This window comes from Lathamus discolor, chromosome 3 (genome assembly GCF_037157495.1).
Source record: "Lathamus discolor isolate bLatDis1 chromosome 3, bLatDis1.hap1, whole genome shotgun sequence".
In the NCBI taxonomy this organism is placed as follows: Eukaryota; Metazoa; Chordata; class Aves; order Psittaciformes; family Psittacidae; genus Lathamus; species Lathamus discolor.
In genome coordinates, this window is record NC_088886.1 from 12,188,271 (window position 1) to 12,210,128 (window position 21,858).

The 21,858-nt window shown below is 48.2% G+C and overlaps 1 protein-coding gene across 7 annotated transcripts in view; it reads right to left on the bottom strand.

The window, feature by feature from the left end:
• The window catches only part of RNF220 (ring finger protein 220), a 223,677-nt gene that overhangs the window by 191,468 nt on the left and 10,351 nt on the right, over nt 1-21,858 (bottom strand). The gene's annotated exons all lie outside the window — the stretch shown is intronic.

Below are 21,858 nucleotides of genomic sequence, written 5' to 3' on the forward strand. Positions count from 1 at the left end.
CCCATTCTTTGTAAGGATGTTCAACAGCTTCACAAGCCTCAGGTTGACTAACCCAACCCTAACCCTACGCTGATGGTTTGGCTAGGCATTTACAACATGCTCTAGATAGAATCATAGAATCTGCTAGGTTGGAAAAGACCTTTAAGATCATTGAGTCCAACCATTACGAGAGATACTTGTATCTCAGCCTGGATTTCCCCCAGCTCCACACCATGACTATGCAGCACACATCAGATCATCTTTCTCCCTGCTGGTCCAACAGGCTAGAAGCTCTGCATGCATTAGTGGTCCCAAAACTCACCCGTGGATGGGGCGAACACAGAAAACTGCACTATCCCCAGTCCTTCTCAAGGCACTGGAACAGCAGAGCCCTGGGGAAGAAAGGCTGGACTTCAGATGGAAAGATGGGGTTGGGACCCCACCCCATTGTCACACCAAGCACCACTAAAACCAAAGCAAACCAGGCAGCCCCATAAGTCGTAAGAATTAAAGGCACGATTCCCCCTTTCTAACGATGCTTTTACAGAAACCATTCCACTGTAAAACTTTATGATTTGAATCTTTATAGCCGCCAGCAGAGCACATGTTCACTGCCTTAAATTATAACTTAATCTCAACAGAATTTGTGCTTTCCAGCGCTCTGTGGATAGAGTGAAAGATGAGAGGCAGAGCTTCGTGCCTGCTGCCCACCTGCTTCATTGGACCATGACCTCCAGAGGTACTGTGTGCTGGGGGCAGCCTCAAACCAGCTCCCATCTGGAGATGCTCTGCAGCACAGGTATTTAAGCAGCACCTTACAGCACAGGGGTTGAGATGCCCACGGGGCATTGTTATGGTGCTGTTTATCACCGTGATTGCTAAAACACTAAAATGGAGGAATGTGGATATCAATAAACACAGCAAAAGGACCAGTGGAGATATGACAGCAGCATCCCAGCCACGCTTTTTGGGGCCAACACGTATTTCTTGGCAGGATCAAAGACACCCGCCGCTAGTGGACAGTGCCTGGGGTAGCAAGGAAACCTTCACTCATTCAAAGTAGAAAAAGACCAAATCTGCAAGTGCTATTGTCACAGTTTCATTGTACAGCAGTCCCCTAAAGTACAGTACCTTCCAGTGGATGAACGTACATGGTCTGTCTACTAACACATCTGCTCCCAGCTCTGCTCTCTGCAGCAGTAGTGCTGGCAGGGACATTCTTAGGCTACCATTAAACAGAGCTTCTCTGACCTGCCTTCCACACACACACCCCTAGCTCAAAACAATCACATTGGTTATTCCTGGCTTTTCTAAAACCTTGCTGCACATAACCCAGAAGCATAAATTGCACTGGTAAAATACAAAGCAGCGTAGAAATGTGAGCTTCAAGCGTACCATGCAATACTGAAAGAAGCTTTTGCCTTGTGTGCATGTTTGCATACAGCAAGATGGTAGCAATGGGGAACACTGGAAGGAAACCACCAGCCATCTGTAGGGAAGAGTACTCTGGTTTGGTGGGGGAATTGGGAATGTTTTTCTCAATTCCTTCTCATCTCCAGCAACAGGGCAGAAAAGACCAGTCAATCAATACAAAAGTAAAATTTGTAACCCAGCTAACCTTTAAACACTAAACAATGTGTATATACTAAACTAAAACAAACTACACAAAATCCCAGCTAGGCATCAAAATCACCCTGGGTCAGCCAGACTAAGAAAACAGAGATAAAAGGCTTCAGCATCCGCCGTACCAAGTCCTCGCATCCTCTCAGCTGAAACCTGGGATCTATGAACAGGTAGTCCTCCCCAGGCAGCCATAAACCCCAGCTTTGATTTTGTGAGTCCTTTAGATAGGTGACCCTGCTAGATGGCTGGGTTCACCATATTCACCATACTCCTGCAGCTGCTATGCTTGAAAGATATAAGGACCATCTCTCTAGCTGCACTCCCTGCTTCCAATCCTGGCACAACTGGTTCACACCTTTCCCCTTTGCATCTTCTTTCCTTTTCTTCTGGGGAGGGGGGCACTGCTTTCTCCCTTTAACTGACCATGTGCTCATAAACTTACATGGAACCATTTTTGCTGCCAGCTTCTGATCCTGTGCTTTAATCTGCTGTGCCTCTGGTGTATTAAAGCATCTCCTCACCCAACAGCATACCTCCGCATGGAGCTCCCACAGAAACTGGAGTACATTATTTCTAGGAGAGCACCCAGTGCTGCACACTTTGTGTCTGCACAACAGTGGGAACCTGGTACCTGGAGAGCCACAAAATCATGCAGAAGTAGGAAGGGTGAGCAGGAGGTTATCTGCTTCCTTCTGTCCAGAAGCAGAAACAGCTAAATTTAACACATTCCTGAAATAATTCTGCTTAATTTGCTCCTCAAACCTATCAGTGCTTCCCACTCCCTTGAGAGCCTATTGCCTTGCTCTGTCACCCTCATGCTAGAAAATAAGAAAGGCTTCAGTTCAAGCTCTGAACTTCTTGCCTTATCTGCACTTGGCACATCTTCCTACTTCTCAATTTGCAGTTCCCTCCTGACTCACCATCCTCAAATGAGGGTGGATGTCTCTTTCACCCCCATAAGGAGAGACCGATCTGACCACCCTCACCATCATAGGTAGGCTATAGCTGCAATGGGCATCAACAAGAAGAACTAAGAAAGCCATCCATTTTCTGCAGGAATATGAAGAATTTATGAGTAAATCTGGTGAGCTTTTTCATTTCTTTTTTCTCTTACTCTAATCTTCTTTATTTCTAGGGGAGGGGGGATGCAGAGCTCCTGTGGGCAGGATAAGAGATGGCTTTTTGAGAGCTGAAGTTTCTCAGTCCAGACTGGACATCTAGTACCTGGCAGACCTCACCTTTCACAGAGCCACACGTGACTAAGAGCTTCCCTTTGATGCTTTCTCCTCTGGTCCTTTTAGGCTGTGGTCCAGTAACTTTCCTTCTTTAAAGGAAGGCCAAGGCGATTTTGTTTCCTGACTTTTGAAGAGCTTTTCCTCTTCTTTCTTTGATCTGTGTAGTGAATTTGATCTCCCAGAAGAGCAGGATGAGTGTGTCTCCTGGCAGCCTGGTTCCGGACAGTCAGGATTTGATTCATTGATTCGTTTGTTTTTATTTGGCTTCTGTGTTTGGCAAGCTGAACACAGGGCTGCAAGCAAGGCTCTGTCTTTAGGTCCAGCAGAAGGAAGGTGATTCCCTGACCCTGGCAGAGTCTGTTCTTCCCAGACCTTGGCCTGGATGCCAGGGCATCTCTGGAAGGACTTCCACCATCTTTTCAGGGATGCAGGAAAAGAAGTTCACCTCTCCCTCCTGCTCCATCATGGGACTGGACATCTAAACAGCATGTGCTGATAAAATATCTGAGTCCTCCAGGGAATGCCCTGCAGGCACTGCTTTAATTTCCATTTTGTTTCATGGCAGGCTCTGGGAGAGGTGCCTGCTGACCATTCGTGCTCCCCACTGGCCTGGCAGCCAGAGGAGGGATGAAGAGGAGTAAAAGAGGGGCCCTATACTCTCTGGGGATGGAGAAGAGTCTGTAACAGATCAGGCACTCCACAAAATCACCCTGTTGAAGGATGAGCTGAAACTCTTTTAGGGTCTCTATCCCAACGACAGCCCTTATGGGACTTCAACATGAATCTGAATGATTCTTCCAAACAGACACACATGGGGAACCCCACGGCAAACATCCCCCACACCTGCTGGCACTTTTCCATCCTGAGAGGGTGAGAGAGAGGTCCTGATGTGCTCAGAGCAGTTCTCAGGTGGAGGTGACCTGTCCTAGAATCATAGAACAGTTAGGAATAGGAATAGTCCTGGTTGGGAATCAAAAAGGTTGGAAATAAGAATCATTTAGAAGAGGTGCTCTGAGGTGAGGTGACCAAGGCAGACAGAACCAATCCAGCTGGTCAGAGTCCTCCTCCAAGGGGCTCAGCCCACTGCAGAGCATCCTCAGCTCCATGCCAAGACATGGTTCCTGTCTGTATCCCTGAGTGCTCAAGCCAGCATGGGACAATTCCTGCTCCTGGGCTGCTGCTGGAGAAGCACATCAGAAGTCCTGCTTGCAGCCTAGCCATGGCCTGAACCCATCATTGGGAATCAGCTCACGGCTGCACTGAAATTAAGAACAAGATGAATGTTTGTGTGGGTGTTACTGAAGTTTTCAAGCATCCTGGGCAACCAGTGCTGGAGCTGGGATAAGGACAGGAGCCACTCACTTCCAGTGATGCTGTATATTCAATAAATAACCGGGGTATTTCCTCAAATGAATGACTCTGAGCCTGTTCCAAGGAGTTAATTTAGTGCTAACTGACTGGATGAAAATGAAAAGGTCTCATTTTACATTAAGAATGATCACCTGACAGTTTTACTGAATATGTTATGGCAGGATTTATATGGCTATATAATTTTAGGGTATATTTGGAAGATTATTATCCTGAATTAAATAAACACAATCTCAAGAAAATCAACATGGAGTCAGGAACTTGAGCAGGAAAAAAGGCAAGAAACTGGCTCAGAAGTGAACCTCAGCGGTTGTGCCTTGTTCTTGCCACCAGACGCTGCTTTGTAAACAGCAGGATTGCAGAATTCACAGTAAATGGCAAAAAACCCAAAGTCACCCCCAATTCTGCTAACTTGCACATCACTAATGAATATGGCACAAACGTCTTACCCCACGCCTTATCTTTGCACGGGGAGGGAAGAGAGAGGGAACCCAGCAGGCTGTGTGGGCTGGAGGGAGGAGGGATGGAAGGAGGTAGGAAGAAGAGGTTCGTGTGTCAGAAGTGCCCCTTCAAAAATGTTGCTTATAGGGTCTTCTGCAAGGATAAGGGGAAAAAAGTGAGGAGTCAAAAGTGAACACATTGTTGACTTTAGTAAAGGCTTCGCTTTCATGCATCCTATTTGCCAGGGAATGTTCCCATTCTCCAAAGAGAAATGAGGCACAAAGGAGACTTTTGGGCACTTTTGTCTCTTGTGCGCAGGGGCAGGTGGCAGGCTGCAGGCTTCTGGTTCACACAAGAGCAGCCCTGAACTGAGGCTAAAATATGCCCCATTGCACATAACCCAAGGGATGGGGAAAAGGCTGCTCAGTGCAGCATGCTCCTATTGCGTTCCAGCAAGTCTGGGATTCACCAGCGCCTGAAGCCAGCATTGGTGCAAAGCCCTTTGGCCATACCCAAAGTGTTCGTATGCTGTTGGGGCACCAGAGATGCCCCAAACAGGGGCTGTGCCCATCCTCCTTCCAGCCTCAGTGGGCTGCAGTGGCTTTCATGAAGGTGCCTTAGTGCAAATAAGTGTCTAGGACGCAACCAGCTGCCTCTTACAGCCTCCGCATGTCCCAAACCCCCTTCCTTCTCATCCTGTGTCTCTGAGTGTAATTGTATACAAGGAAACTCCTCTCCAGGCTTGTTCTGTTTTACAGGCTGCCTGATGGGATTATCTTTCCTGTCATTTTGAAGCTTGTATAAGCCTGCATCTTACGCCACTCAAGCTAAATCACACTCAAGACACTTTGTCTGTCTAAATTGTGTTGAGGACCAAGTCATTTATTCACAGATCATGTTAGTTATTTAGTAAAAAAGCAAATTAAAAAGAAAAGAATTCTAAATTAAATATAAGAAGTAGGTAATAAGGACATTGCAGTCAAGTAGTAATATCCTGTGGAGCAGATAAGTGCCAAATAGAAATGATCTTAAACACGCTGAAAACTGCACTCCCTGGTCTCAGACCACACAAAGAAAAGGCAACTTATTTGGTCAGGCATGGTCTTCCTGGGAGGTAACAGTCACTTAGATATTACAGCGATGATAGGCAGCCTAGACATACCCAAGACAGGCAGATCGATTATTCCTGCAGCAGTAACCTTGGGGCAATATTTGTCTGTCATAACCCCAAAGCAGATCAACCAACATTTAGGGACTAATCTGATGCCCAGTCCAGTCAGTGCAAATTTTTCCATTTATTTACCTCCACAGCTGCTGGATCAGACCTTTTGGGACTGCAAAATATCAGACGGGCTCCTCTTGCCACTGGAAGAGCTATAAATGTGCAAAGAGTCAGGAACAGCCACGTGGAATTTGGTCATGGGTTTATTAAGTAATGGAAACATCACCCAGACCTGGAGGGTGTCAGTGCCCAAAGTGGGGGTCGGTGGCACACACAAGCCCTTTCATGCACAATAGTGAGAACATGCTTGCTATAGGAATGCAGCTAGGAGCACATCAGGAATGGGGGCACATCTCCACCTCCATGCTGGGAAACTGGAGGCAGAGGGTCACCAGGAGCATCACCCCTCTATGAGCAGGGCCATCTTTCAGAGAGCATCTAGGTGAGGCCGAAGTGTGCATGCATTCCCTCCAGTACGGATCCAAGCGCCAGAGCTGACTTTCTAGGGATTATTCTGTATTTTAAGCGCATGTTAAAGAACCAAAAAGGCTCATCCTGGAGGGGACCGTGTGCTTTAAAGTGCTGCAGCAGGCTCTGAGTGAAGATGGATACCTCAAGGGGTCCTCCTCACCAGTAAATAATTCATAAAAACCAAACAAGCCCGGGTCCGTTTGAATTAGAACAAAATATTTCTTTAGAAAAGTGAAGTGATTAAGCACAGGAGGAGCTGGAGATGACAGCTGGTGTCTGCAGCTCCGGATGAGTCACCTTCACTCGCCAAGGCCCCTCTCTCCGGGAAGTGCTTTTAACCCTTTGAGATTCCCAGGAATGATTTGTCACCGGGGTTATTAGCATTTCTCCCTTGATATCGACAGCTTGTCTTTCCTCCTTCCAACCAGTGAGTGATTTCTTCACACGCTCGCCAAATATAGCCAAATCACCATGGTAAACGTATCGACAGAATCATATTAACAGCTGCTGAGCATTTACAGGGCCGTAAGTTATACAAAAAAAGAGGGAAGGAAAACACACATGGAAATAAACCAACTCTGATCAGCAGTGACAAGCGTTTATTTAGGAGTCACTCGATGGAAATATTTTTTATGCTTTAATTGCTACTTATAGGCTCCTATAGAAGGGTGGCTTTGGACAAAATGATCTCTTTAAACCTGAGCATTAAGCCAGCGTTGAGCACACCCTACCTGATGTATCCATGGGAAGCAGGAGAAGGAGGATTTACTTTTAAAGTGCTGCCCTTGTTTAAATCAAGCCTGAGGTTTGCAAGCAAAAGTCACATCGCTGCTGACTTACCAAGCAAGGACCTTTTAAGTTTAAAGCCTAGGTAAGAGCTGAAAACATGTCTATCGTGCCTGGGACAGAGCATGGCTGTGCAGCTGATCGTCACCCACCTGCCCTAGAGAAAAGAGCTGATGCCAGCTTAGGGCTGCTCTAAGTCAGACTAGCCCTGGAGGGAGAAGAGAGCCTTTCTTCTTCTGATTGTCTTTCTCAGCATGTTCATGACATGCTCACCATCCCCTACTTACCTCTTCATCTGGGGTACAGTCTTATTAAAGACACACAGCACACGTGTAGGACTCTTAATACTTCCCGTGAGCTACCAAAGGTCCAGAATTGCTTCTGAAAGCAGCCTTAGGCTGTGACAGCAATCCTTCATCCTAGCGCTCTCATTCCTGCTCGCATTTCCTACAGGCATTCCCATCATCTCCAAGGCTCCAGCACCCAACCCCTGTGTCCTGAGCCACTCGCATTTTGTATGCTGTGGGTTTTAAGTCTTTCCCCTTTTTCCCTACAGGCTGCTGCCCCAGGTTTTCTCTGCACTGTTAATATCTTTAGGTATAAAGGCAGAGTCTCATGGGGCAGCAGAGCACTTTGTTTCTCATCCCCGTGTCATGAGCACTGAGACAGTCACTGGTGACAACAGGAGCACCACGAATTCATTTAACATAAATCAGCCTGGGTTTGTACACCTGCAGCATCTTGGGCTAATGCTCTCCTCTGACTGGTGAATGGGGGGAAGGAGGTAAAGAGGAGGGCAGATCATGCGAGGTACAACTCAGGAGTGCCAGGTTTTTTAACTCTTTCAAATTCAGAGGAATTCTTCAGGAGCCAAAGCGTTTCACTCCAAACTGGTGGGAATTGCTGATGAGAAATCGTCACTGCCTGAAGCTGCCTCCTCTGCATTCCCTACAAAGGACACAGGACACAGGGCTGCTTTGCTCCTGGGGAGCCATCCACCTTCCCTGGGGCTCAAGAACTAAAGCTAACTTTCTGTCCAAGGTCAGACACACAAGGAGGGCTGCTTGTGCTGAGCAAAGAGCAGAGACCTGCAGGACACTCACTGTCAAGAAACTTGGGTGTAGAATGAAAAGGCTGCTGCAGCCAGGCCCTCGAACCACACATTTCTGCTGGACCTGGGACCACAGGGGAGAGAGGAAGAGGAGATGGAGTGTTTCTGCCTCATGGGGACATTCACAGCTGGTCAGCAACCACAACCGATGGGACAAGCATCAAACCAAGGCAATTTTCAAATGCACAATTTGGGCATCTAGACCTCTCACTGCAGGAGTTTATACCTAATAGCTGCTGCTTCAGCGTTCGCAAGGGCTGCCACTCTAGTATATGGGAAGCAGCCCTGAAGGATAGCACATTGAGCCCCCTCCTTGCTTCCTAGAGTTAAGAGGCTTCTTTACAGCTAACCATTAGAGTAATGGGTTGTTTTTTCTAACCACATTTGGACAGGCCCTCACAGACTTGAATTTCATGAGAGTTGTACCCAACTGTGCAGCTTCCTCCTGTTAAACACAGGAACGGGATGGGGTGACGTGTGGGCACTATTACTATACAGAGACATTTGCTGCGACCACAAAGCCAAGTGTGCCTACTCACCCTGCTCTCTCTTTCCTACAGCAACCCCGTTAGAAGTACGGGGGAGATACCCTCACAATTAGCTGCCACCCAGACTCTCCTTGTGCCAGCTTGGAAAAGGGAAGGATGGAGACTCAGGTATGGTTTGCTAGGCAGCAAAGCAAGGACAGCGGGATTGGGGAGGGAAGGAATGGCCATAATCTGAGACACAGAGAGAAGAAGTCCTCAGGAAAAGTGCTTATTCCAATCCCATCTACTGTCCTCTGGCTTTTCTCAAGCTAGACTGGGGGCTTGAATCAAAGCAACTTCTGCTTCCACTGCTTACATTTGTCCTTGCCTCAGACCACACTACAGACTGAAGGGACATAAAAACCTAGTGCAAAGCCTTCCTTTAAAAATTAGATTTAAAAGGTGCTTTAGTTCTTCTGTTTCCCCCCTCCAACCACCTTCCCCATTCAGCTCCTTACCCTCACTTGTGCCCTTCCCCAAACTCCTTCCTTCAACAACAACCTTCAATGACAACAAAACAACAGAAAGGAAAGCACCCACAGGAAAATACGCGCTGCCCTTCTCCATCTGGCCTTAATTTCCCTCCCGGCTTTGCCTCTCTGCAGCCCTCTTTTAAAGCAGCCCAACCAGCGGACAGTGGGGCTGCAGAAGCATCGCCCCAACCCTGCACACCAGGGTCAAGGTATTTGAAAGACTCAATTCAGCTCTCTGTGAACTCCGCTATAAGAACTCTCCAGAGAGACTCCGGCAGCATCGCTCCGCTTTCTCCTGCGGAAACTCTGGCCTTTCTGTTTGCTGCACCTAAGCTTCCTTCACATCCTTTCAAGCTGTCAGGTAGGTGCACAGAGCTGGGGAAGGGCAGGGTAGGTCAGCGGGGGCACAGATGGGAAAACAGCTAATTAAGCAACAGCCAGCCCTTGTCTAGAGAGCAGGGATGTGTCCAAGGGGCAGCGGCTGGGAGGCACCACTGCCAGTGACACCACTGCATGGCATCCGTCCTGCGCTCCCGTGGGTGCCTGTGTGGGGATCTGAAGAACAGACCACACCTTAGCTCTCAGCAAGCAGTGTGCCAGAGGGACAAGGACCTCTGCCCTCCTCCTTCACCCATCTTCTTGCCACCTTTATACAACAAACTCCTTAAGGCAAGGGCTGCAAAAGATAGAGGAGCTCACTCCGTCCCCTGGACTGTTAAGCCTCTTAGATTGGGAAGGAAAATGGAGAGAAAGACAGACTGCGCCAAGCCGAATAGGAAACCCCAAAGAAGAGACTGGGATGTGACTGGGAAAGCCTGCTCTGGCTTGTGGGTTGGATTTTAGCTCTGCACTCCCCTTTCTGCTTTTTGGGGTAGTTCCGTTTTCACCCCAGACCAGCACAGTGCCAGTGACAGGGAGGCTGCTCAGCAAAGAAACTGCCATTTTCCTGGGCAAATGCAGCCACCATAGGGACATGGGATGCCTGAGGATATGATGGAGGAACAGAGCAGCACCGCCAACCTTGATACCTTCAGCTTGACCCTTGTACCATGAACCTGTTCCTTTGGGCCCAGATAGGTGCTTTCTGGACCCAGGAAAGAACAGCACCATTCATTCAGTCCTCTTTGTAAATGACATTTCAGGCACTGCTGGCTCTCTAAGACCTCTGCCCCAGTGCCTCAGCAAGTTTCTCTTTCACTCTGTTAAATCAGTGGGTGGCCTGGAGGTGCAGAACTGCAACCACTGCCTCTGGCAAGCCACATCCCCTCTGCCTTGCTCTGGTGGGTACAGAAGGCTACAAGCTCCCTGTCAGCTCATTCATGCTTCTCACTCATGCATTGCAGTGTCTGGAGATAGGTTGCCCTGGGACCCGGCTGTGGGCTCCTGCAGCCACCAGGAGCAGGACCTGCAGGACTCACACCAGGTTAGAACTGGATCTGCCTGTGCACTGGGAAGCACCTTTGCATCATCCATATGTCGCATCCAGCATCTCCAGCTTCCAGAAAAGGAAATACCTTAGTTCATCGAACCCCAAAACATCATGGCTTTGTACTCAGGCGGCTGGACCCACCCCAAGGAGGATGAAGGGACATGGAGCCATTTAAAAGGAGAGACCCAAAGGGTCTGAGCCCCCCCCAACCACCACGTGAATATCTCCTTAGTGAATCAGCCTGCTGACAGCACCCTCAGCAGCCAGCAAAAGACTGTTCCTCACCACGAAGCCCTTCCTCTTCCCAGCAGAGCAGGGATCAGTTGCCTGGCACCCCAACAGCCATGACTTATCTGCAAGGTGCGATGGCACTACTGGGAGCAGGAAAAATAGAAGAAATGCTATTATTGCCAGAAGCGTCTCCATCAGCCTCCACAAGAAGCAGTCTCTGGCCCCTGCAGAGCTGGGAGCGCAGAAGTTACCCACAGGACTTCCCCAACCCTCCATACATCAGCGCAGGGAAATGTGGTACCCAGGAGCGCAAACGAAGGATGAGGGAGGCAGAAGTTTGCTGAAGATACACACGCCAAAAGCTGTTCAGGCAGCCTGCGCCAATAGTCTCATTCTTCATGTAAGAGAGCTCCCTCTAGGTTAAACACTCGGGTATTTCAGAAGGCATTGCTCATTTCGGAGCCCGTGCTCTGCCCCGATGCCTTTATCTCCGGAGAAGTGCCTGTCAGCCGGAAAGCCTGCAGGTACCCCAGAAAACACGGGTTTGCTTTCCACTTTTAACCCGGCCTTCCTGCTGAAGGCATCGGCCACACGTGGCTCTGTGCTACGTGCACACACTTGTGGGATGCTGTGCCCTCACACATGCACACAACCAAAGGTCCTCAGTACAGCACCCATCAAAGCTACTCCAGTACGTCCAGCTGCAGCTACACACACGGGAAGGAGCTGACCTGCAATTCCTCCAGCCCCAAACCCAATCTTTACCCTGCTTTGAAACACTTATGAATTATTCCACAAAGAGATGAGCGGGGGAGTGCAGCAGAGGCTTTCAAATTCACAGAACTAGAAAAATCAGAAGGAAAAGACTTAATGCTGGAAAATGCAGGACCGTTCCCTGCAGTGGGTCCCAGGGGCTTGGTGCAAACTCGTTTTAAACCTTGAAGTATTTAATACAACTTCCTGGTTTATTTTTATTTTACCTAGACTGGTATTTACTAATAAATATGCAGCTTGCTGTATACAGAACAGCAGGTAGCTCCCATTTACAGCTGTATATAACTGACTGCAATATTCAACACCCTCACTCTGCTATGCAGTATAATACTCACAATAAAACACATACCGTATTTGCAACTGAGGCCATGCTGCTATTCCGGTACGTGACACACATTGAGAAACAAATTCAGAACATAGGAAAGAATTTACCATTTACACACAAAAAAAAAGATGCGTTGGGATTTTCAATAAGTTCTAGCATAATACACTGTCATTTTCATATCTTGTCTGCTCCCTTTTTCTGGCTTTTCTCCCTCTAACTGTAAAGCTATGGGTTGTGTATAGATTTTTTTAAACATAAGATACCGTACCAATGTGTATTTATAAAACTCTACCATAGAAGTGTAAGAATTGACAGAATGACTCAGTCCAAGGGTCATCCAGGCCAATATCCTGTCTCTGACATTTTTTTCCCTTTAATATGGATTAGGCATACAATACAGTTTACTACAACCTCGGTTTATAACCACATTAGTGATACAAATACCGCCTTGTGCATAAATGCTTATAGAGCACAGTGGACAGGGAAACAGCATCATCCTCACAGGGAGGGAAACTGAGGCAGGGGAGATGGAGATTTCATTTTATTCATATATATAATTTATTTTATATATACATATATCTTGATGGATATGGTGTGTAACAAGGAGCCATCAAGAGCCGCGAGTAGCACCACCGCCCTCTCCAGCCCTTGCATCCAGCCACACAGCCCTGTCAGGGCCACAAGCGCAAAGGATGCTGCCCTGGGAAGAGTTAATGGTGGAGGTCTCAAGCCTGAGCGCTGCAGGTGTCTGCTTTAATTCTTTGCTGCTCTTCTCCCAAACAGCCTCAGGATTTCCACCCTCCCTCCTTCTCCTTTACAAATGAGTGTTTAACATAAGAAGAGAGGCAAGAGGAGCCTGGGCAGCAGGGAGATCTACAGCCTTTTCTAGGCAACCTGAGCAGGCGGGAAAAGGCAGCTGGCTGGAGCCCAGCGAGAGAGCGGGGACCATGGGACGAGCCTTTTCACATCTGGTTAAGTACTGCTAAACCCTCCGACGGGCCGCCTAATTATTACAACACTTCTGCCGAAAAATTAACGTGCTTGGCCGGCTGCGCTGGGGCAGAAGGGGTAGGAAAGCAGCTGTCAGGATGCAGGCAGGGATGGGATGCGGCACAAGAGCACAGGAGAAGGGCAGGGAAGCTCTGCCTGCAGGGATCCTGCTGAGAAAACAGCCTTCTCCCTCCTTATCTCACTGCGTGGCCCCCAGGAGAGGACAGTGCCAACAGAGTTGCTACTCCAGCAAGGGCAGCCCTTACAAAGAGCTCAACAGAGATGCCATGTCTACCAAAATGAACAGAACAACCTGCCAGCATCCCAAAAGATATATAATTTTCCTGAGGACCCAGCAGCAGGGCCAGGAACAGGACCTGGAGCACGAGGATGCGTGGTTTCTGCTCACCTCTGCTTGCTGAGCCCTCATTTCAGTAACTTTCAGAAAATCCAGGTGTGGCACCTTACTTCTGTAGGTCTGTATAAGTGCTATAGGTACAGTACCACTAATGGAGCATCTTTCATATGCACACCTCCCCGCAAAACTCACTTAAAAAGGGCTGCAGAAAGGGTATCCAACAGCTCGTGGGTACTGCTCCCCCAGCGCAGCTATCTCCATGTCAGGTTATCACAAGCCTGCAGTGGGTAAGCCTCTTTCTATTACAGCTGTGGTGGGATTAATCTCTCTCCTTAGACAAAAAGGTGGGCTTATTTCCCGAGAGGTGTCCAAGTACACCCAGAGAGCTCAGCAAAAGCAGCAGCCCGCTGGGTGCCTTTTACCCACAGACATTCGATGAAATTAACGACACAAAAGTGAGCATAAAGGCTAAGACAAATAGAACTGGCAACAACTTGAACCTTTGGCCTGTCCTTTGAAAGTCTCTGGCAAGTCTCAAATCTTCTTGATCTGCTCACTAAAGGGATGACTGTCCCACAATTATTTTCCAAGCATTTGTTGGCAAGTTGGAGGAGGAAAAAGGCATTTCACTGAAGCTGGGAGTACAAAAGCTCGGCTCCAGCCAGGGCCCTGGACTCCACTTCAAATTATAATATTTTAAGTACCTGAAAATAAATATTTTGTCAGCTGCTGAGAATTAAGAAGTAGCTTCGACCTTTCAGAGAGGGGAACCCTGCGGAGAGCGGCGAGCCTCAGAGAGTAAGCTGCAAAACAAGCTTTGCCCAAGCCATTCAACCTGTCTAGCACACACACAGCCTCCCCTCCTGCGCTCCTGGCTCCTCACAAGCTGCCCAGAGCCTTCTGGGGCTCAACAGGCTCTCAGGCACCCAGCAGCTCCTTCCCGGCTGGGAAGCATGCTAATGAAAGACACCGGAGTAGCACTTTACTATAAACGGGATGCTACGAGTGCAATGAGCATCCCTGAGACGGCAACAGCAGCATGTCAGGGCTTCCTACTAAGAGTTGCCAGTCCATTCCCACGTCGCTCGCTGGTGCTGTTGTTTCATGCTGTACCATGCCCAATAAACTCTATCCATGAGGATTAAAAGAACCTCACTTCTGTTTTACCACATCTGACTATGACCAAACGCCTGGGTAGATGCACCAACCACCTCCCATACCTCTGAGCTGCAATGAACACTCTTCATGCTCCAGTGATGGCAAAAGGAACCCGCACAAAGCTCTGGTTTTCCAGCAGAGCTCAAAGAGTTAAATCCCTCTCCCTTCCCCCCGGTGTTTCTGCCTTTGGCCTTTAGATCAGCCCTGGTTGCCAATGAGGACTCATCGGAACAGCACCAGGCCGGGCCTGTCAGGAAGGAAACCAGCGCGTCCAGAGTTCTGTTGTTCTAAAGGCTTTTTTTTTTTTAATTTTATTTTACTGCTCAGGAAGGAAGCCAGGGCCTGCGCTTGGACTCCAGGAATGTCGGTTACTCATCCTTCCCTGCATTATTCCTTTTATCTCTCGCTTTTATCTACCTTACTCCAAATTTTTCACCCCCGGCTCTCTCTGCTGTTCCTAGTCACTGCTCCCAGCTGCTCATCCAAGTTTCATCCAAAAAAGCGTATCTGGCAATCGTTCCTTCAGAAGAAAATCCCAGTGATGATGTTCATGAAACAAGCCTCCACCCCTTTCCCCATTGCAATCCCTTTCCCCTTTTCAATCCCGGTGCAACCGTCTGGGTACCAAGTTTATAACCACTGCCTTAGGACTGAGCACCTCTGAAACATGAACACAACCACCCTCAGCATGCAGCTGTACTACAAGACTATTGTAACCCCTGCTTTAAAGACAGGCAATGAGAAATGACTCTGCTTCTACAAGGTCAACAGAGCCCACAGAACAAGCACAACCTACGCTTAGGGCTTTGCCCCGGCAGCCCTTCCCTCTTCCTGCTCTGCCTGGCTGTGACGAGAAGGCACGCTCCACTCTGCCAATAAATGCGCCCTTCAGCTTCAATACCCCCACACAGGTCGAGCTAGAAATGTGCAACAGAAGTGAAATAATCGGTATGTGACAAGTCAATGACACATTTCCTTAGCGACAACAAAACATGGGTCCTGGATCACCCAAGCACCAGTGAGCCACCTGAGTACATAGCAGAGGGACTATCAGCAAGTGGTGTCTAACTGCCTTCTCCTCTCAGGCTCTGCAAAATCCATCACACCACCCGGGGATTTCCTTTCCTTCTTTGCCCAGGTGCAGCTAACAACCCAGACACCACTGGCAACATCTGGGAGAACACAGACCCAGATGTTTCTCATTGACATCGTAACCTTCCCCAGCTTTCACTAGGCTGTGCCTGCTCCTCAGGGTGGGCGCCCGGAGGGAGATGCACATACTCAAGGGGAGGCTCAGGTCCTTACACTGCTCCTGAAGAGATGTCCGAAAGTGGACTGTTATTTATTTTAGTTTAAGGCCCTTTGTTCCTTAAGATACGCCATAAACCTGGGTCCTGATCCGGACCACACCATACACAGCTTTCCCAGGCTACAACACCCACAACATCTCAGTTACATGCAAGCAAGGCCCATTCAAGTTCTCTCTGCCCAGCTCTGTCTTGCTCTAACACAATCCTCCTCTGTTTCCACAGTTAACGTGTTGTTCTCATTTTAAGAGGGGAAAATAATGAGATGGTGGGAACATTACTTCTGGCTAATGGAGACAGAGATTTTTTCCAGTATATGCCAATCCTGATCCAAATATCATCATACTTATTTCAGTCCTGGACCAAACATGGGACTGGACACAACACGTTGGCCAAATTAAGACAGAAATAACTTGTAGTGCTTTTCTACTTCACGCAGTTTCAAAGACCTCTTGCTGATATTAAATGTCTGGTCTGCAGACTCCCTGCTTCCCCACTACTGAATCTCCAGGCGCCTTCAACACAGCTTCCCCTGAAGCTGTTAGTCCCAAATCTTGAGCGAAGGCAGGCTGCTGATCACCGTGCATCTTCTGTAGCTAGAGCAGCTCTTTGAGAGCAACACTTCTGTCCGTGAACCCAAACATGCACAAAGGAAGGAGCAGCGCAGACAGTGGCAACCAGCCCCCAGGAGCAGAGACCGAAGGAGCAACTCCAACAGTCCTGTACAGGGCTGTGCACTGAGCAAAGTGCAAAACTGAGGGCAAAGAGGCAGGGTTGTAAGAGTTTAGCTGCTCGTTCTCCCCTTGTGTCTAAGGGGCACCTCCTGATGTATGAAGCCACTCAGGCTGGCACCTTTTTGATTGTGACCATTAAGTTCTTCTGCCTGTGCTCCATGTAGGGTTAGCCAGGTCACTGACTGCTCCTTCATCTCCCCAGTAAAAAAAAGGCCAGTGGTCAAACTGCCTCTTTGGGGAGGCTGAAGACAAGTGCTCAGGAGGGAAAAGCCATCACCCTGACTAAGGACTCTGCTGGAGGTTTACCTCCAACCTATAGCACTGGTAATGGGAAGTGAGACTGGTTTGCAAGGAGGAGAATAAACGAGAGAAGGAAACAAGCTTCTGGAGCCTCCTTGACAGTCCTGCAGTGTTTGGCCTGGATCCCTGTGACCTACACTGATACCCAGCATCCAAGATACCACCTTTCACCCATTCGCAGCCACCATGACCTCATAGGATCCTCTGTGTTGCAAACAGAAACGAGGAGACAAGGTTCCTTCTATCCTGCATGGGCCAAAGGTTGGCTTGGGTGCGGAGTGGCTCTGCAGCTCTGCAGTGGCACGGCCAGGCCACCCTGATAAGGCTTTCACTCACCCAGGATGCCATTCGTCCTTCCAGCCCTCCTCCCTGCTCGCTCACAGACACTCTGGCATAGCCTTCTGCACCATATGGGGCTTGGGCAGGGGTCTCCAGTAGGGAACTTTGTGGAGTCTTGCCCCACGTAGGACTGGGACAGAAAAGTCCAAAAGAAACCTTCAGTATCAGAAGCAAAGCTGGAGGAGAAGGGAAAGCTGTCAGCTGGTACCAGGTCTTTTCCCACACTGGTGCAACTACCAAACCATCTTATCTGCAATGAGGGATTATTACCCTATTCCTCCTTACAGCGAGGGATGTTACAGGATGGACAATTTCCTATACTAAATGGCTTTGCAAGTTACTTCCTAAAGTGCAGAGAAACCATATCAAAATCAGGCGAAAAGGCTGAGTCCTTTTCAGTTAAAAAGATCTTACTTTGAATCAAAGTACCAAAAATCCCAATAGGAAAAAATGGTTCCATCAGGGCAGTCCCTTGAGTTTACTTTCTGTTCTGTTTTCACATCCTATTGCATTTGGTGAGGCTGTTACGGGGAGCTCCTATACCCCTGCAGCACACTGCTCACCCGCTGACTGGCACCCCAGTGCTTTCTGTTTGAGTTTGCATCCAAGAGCCGCAAAGCGCTCCACTTTCCTGCCAAGGAAGGAGCCCGCACTTGGGCATCCAGCTGTGCCAGCGAGCCCAGCATCTGCAGCTGGACATGTCCTGCAGCCCTCACCCTGCTTGGAGCTGCAGCATCACAGGTTTGCAAAGCACAGGCAAAGCTGCAGGATTGTACCTGCAAAAAGCTCAAAAAAACTTGATGTTGTTGCTCTGTCGAGAGCCAGTTACTAAGATTTGGTGCTGCTGGGGGAAAGCGATGACTCAGTTTCCAACCCTTTCTTTTAGGGGTATCCAGAGACACTTTCCCCACTGTATTCACAGAACAGCCTGGTATTCACACAAGAAGGTACAAAGCACATTCTCGCTCTGCAGTTCAGCAAGCAGGTCTCAGCATCGAGTTATCAAAAAAGGAAGGTTTTAAAACAACACCCGTTAGAAACAAAGTCCCGAGTGAGGAAAAGTACAATGGAAGGGTCCACACCTGAACTCAACGAGCAGTTTCGCTGTCACCAGAGCTCCTTCCCGTGTTACCTGCATTTAGGACTCTCTTTGCCTCACTCCTGCCCAACATTGCTTTTCTCCCCCTTTTGTTGTTCAGGGTACTGCTGCAATTCAAGACACCAACAAAGGGTCAAAGGAGAAGAGAAAGTGATGGCTAAAGAACACTCAGCTTATCACAGCCACCATGCGTGTTCTAAATGACGAAACAAAGGAGAGGACAGACACACACAGTACCAAACCCCACAGTGCTTCTTCAGCCTTCACTGACTTGAGGGCTAGGTCCCAGAGGAAAACTGCCAACCTGGCCAACCCCTAGGAGCAGCAGGAAAATACTTCAGCATTAAAACAGAGAGAAAACTGCATTCAAAGTGATGAATTTGCCCCGAATGCCTGTAACCTGCAAGTTTATATACACAAGGATCGCTCAGGCTGGCAGAGCCAAGGAGGCAAACAGTGAGGTTACATAAAGGGGGAGAAAGACACATGCAGATTACAGATGTACATTTACAGATACTACACATGCTCTTTTCCAGAGGATGCTGAATAGGAATCCAATCCCACATTAAATTTCCCAAATAGAAATCCATTATTGCCGAAGAATTTCAATTGCTTTGCATAGCTGAAAAATGTCCTCAGAAGTCCCCAAATCTGCTACTCCATCCTGAAGAACAGATGAAAAATTCATAGGCTATCAAGCAAACTGACGTGATCAAAGACCACCAGTGACATGAACTGCGGGATAAAAATTGTCACAATTTGCTTTTGATGGCTGCTTTGCTTGGAATATGGTATTAAAAGAAAACAACTTTGCCCCCACTATGAATTTGCATTAGAAATCCATAATAAAAATGAAGCTTAATATACAAATGGGTGCAGTTCTCTATAGTGCTCCTGATGCAGATTAAGGTTAGACAGATTTTGGATGCCAGTTATTTACCTCAGTCTAACACCATGTATGCACAAATGGAATTTATGTTACAGCTGCAGATATTAGCCAGAAAACAGAGATGAGAGGAAATCTCACACTCTCACGTAAAATATAATTATGCCTGTTTTCTGCTCCTCGGAAGGCAAACAAAGAGGGGAAAAATTAATCTGCTGCTAGCATTTAATGGGACTTGTCTAAATGACATCAAGCAAATAACAACCAGCAACAATTCGCAAACACTTTCACTTTTATTTTTTTCCATGGGGGAATTCCAGAAACTCCCGAGACCTTGTTGCTTTGAACCCTTTCACTCCTACAGAGCAGGATGAGGCCCATGTCTCAGTACGTCTCTTTCCTTCGAGACCTTCAGATTATCAAAGAAAGAGGAAAAAAAATCACAGGATTTCACTAAAGCTTATTCTCTCCCTCCTGGAATATATGTCCGTTTCCCCCCGCTTATCCCAACTCCTTACACAATTGCCACTAATCAACCAGGAAACTGTTGCTAACTCTTGAATTTTGCAAGCTAGCAAGTAAAATAATAAAACAATGTTTTAACTGTCAGAGATCCTGGCTCGCAAAGTGCACTTTGGTCATTTCCTTTAATAACTGTAGTTTAGCAGTAATGATTTATAATAGTTCATAATATTCTACTAACTGTACTATATTAATAATACTAATACTTTGCCCTTGCCTAGTGTCTTCTGTCAGAAGATATCAAAGCGGCACACGCCGCCGTGAGGGAGGTATTGCTATTCCCCAGTTAGGGATCGGGAAACTGTGACTCCAAGCCATGCCCAAGGTCAGGATTCCCGATCCTCAACCCAGCACAGCAGCCACCGAGTCTGCCTTCACTTCTTCTGCTGCAGTTTTGTGACAGCAGTGGAGTGTGATCGATGGGGCTGAGGATTTAATGTGATTAATTCCTTCTCGAAAAGCAAGGTTTGGCCGGTGGTCTGGGGGCCGTGGTTTTGATGGGAAATACCGAGCGAGGTGGGGAGTTTGCTCTGCAGTTTGTACAATGAATACCCTGGTGCCAGCGTTCAGACACCCAGGGCAAATGAGGAGCGATAGGTATGTGCTGCACCCATGGCCATCTCTCCAGCAGGAGATGGATAAATACGGCATTTTGGTGTTTCTCAGAGCTCCAAGGACGGTGGTTGTGAGCCTTGACATCAACTCCCAGGGAGACCAAAAAGGAAGAGAAAGGGCACAAGGCATCGCTGGCATGGCTGAGACCACACGAAAGCTGGCCGGATGGCAGCGGCTGCGCAGGGAAACATTTTGGAGGAGAAAACAGCCCCATTCCTCCCCCTCAAACGATCAATTAAAAGCCATCCTTCTGCCGAGAGAGAGCCCGGCGAGGAGAGCAAATGAGGGCTGCGAGCAGAACAGCCGCCCGGCCCGGCTCTGCATGACAATTGATGGGAAGGGGAGGCCGGAGGGGCTGGCGGTGGGGGGAGGCAGCCCCGTCCCTCCTCTCACCATGGTGATTAGGTATTCCGAGTGTGCCAGATAGCCCCAAATAACAGAAAGAGAAATATAAACTGGAGACCGGCAGATCCAAGGCAGGCCAGATGGCCCCGCAGCCGGCAGGGGCTGCTCCCATCCAGCCCTTCCCCACTTTAACTGTTCAAACATTTCTTTATCCCGACAAGACAATTAAGCCAAACAGCACGGAAAGGAGTCCCGGCAACAGTTTGCAGGGGGAGCAGGAAGGTTGTTGCCAGAAAAGCAGAAAAAGGAGGCGACTGCTGCCTGCTCCAGGACCTCCCTCCAGGCAGCGCACCTAGCTCCATGAGGACAGTGTGGTTTCGGTGGTGCAACAGGGATGGATGCATGGCCCTCATCTCTATTACTGTCCATCCGTCTGCCCACCCCTTCTGAAAACCCACTGTTGCTCCTTCTCTCCTCCTACATCACGCTGGGCACTGACGATGGAAAGCAAACATTCCACTTCATTTATTTCATTATTTCCCAAGCAGTGTTAAGCTTGTGATTTCCCATGGTCACAGCTGATTATTATTAGCAACAAAGCATCACTTTGCTTTACACCCAGATTTTACCAGGCTTGGAAGTGGTGTATCCCAGTGGGAAGAGGCATAGAGCAATGGATGTGCACACATATGGATTTGTGCATGTGTGCGTTCCCCCTCCAACCCATTGTTCTGACACAAAATATAAGGAAAAAACCCTTTTCCCCTCCCAGCACATAGACATACAGACAGACACAGCTCTCTACACAAGTCCCAGCCCATAAACACAAAGCCCAACAAACACACTTATCTGAGTGGTGGATGACTGTACAGACAGTTCTCAGCCTGATTTCCAAAGCGCTATGTTATTCAGGCTTTCAAGCTGTGGTCATCGCAGCCCTGATGTTCATCACCTGAAGTGTGATTTGCATTCAATCAATAATGAAGCAGTTATTTCAAAAGGAAAACTAACTCTGGCTAGAGGTGTTTTTTAAACCCCTACAGTGGAACAAAGGGCTCTCTTGCACAGAGAAAACCCACTGCAGCACAAACTGTCCGTGTCCAGATAACCAAGGTTAAATATGATTATCAAAAATGATTATCAAAGTAATGTCAATAGAACCACCCCCACTTACGCACCAGCCCTAAGGGATGAGCGGGGATCCCAGCCT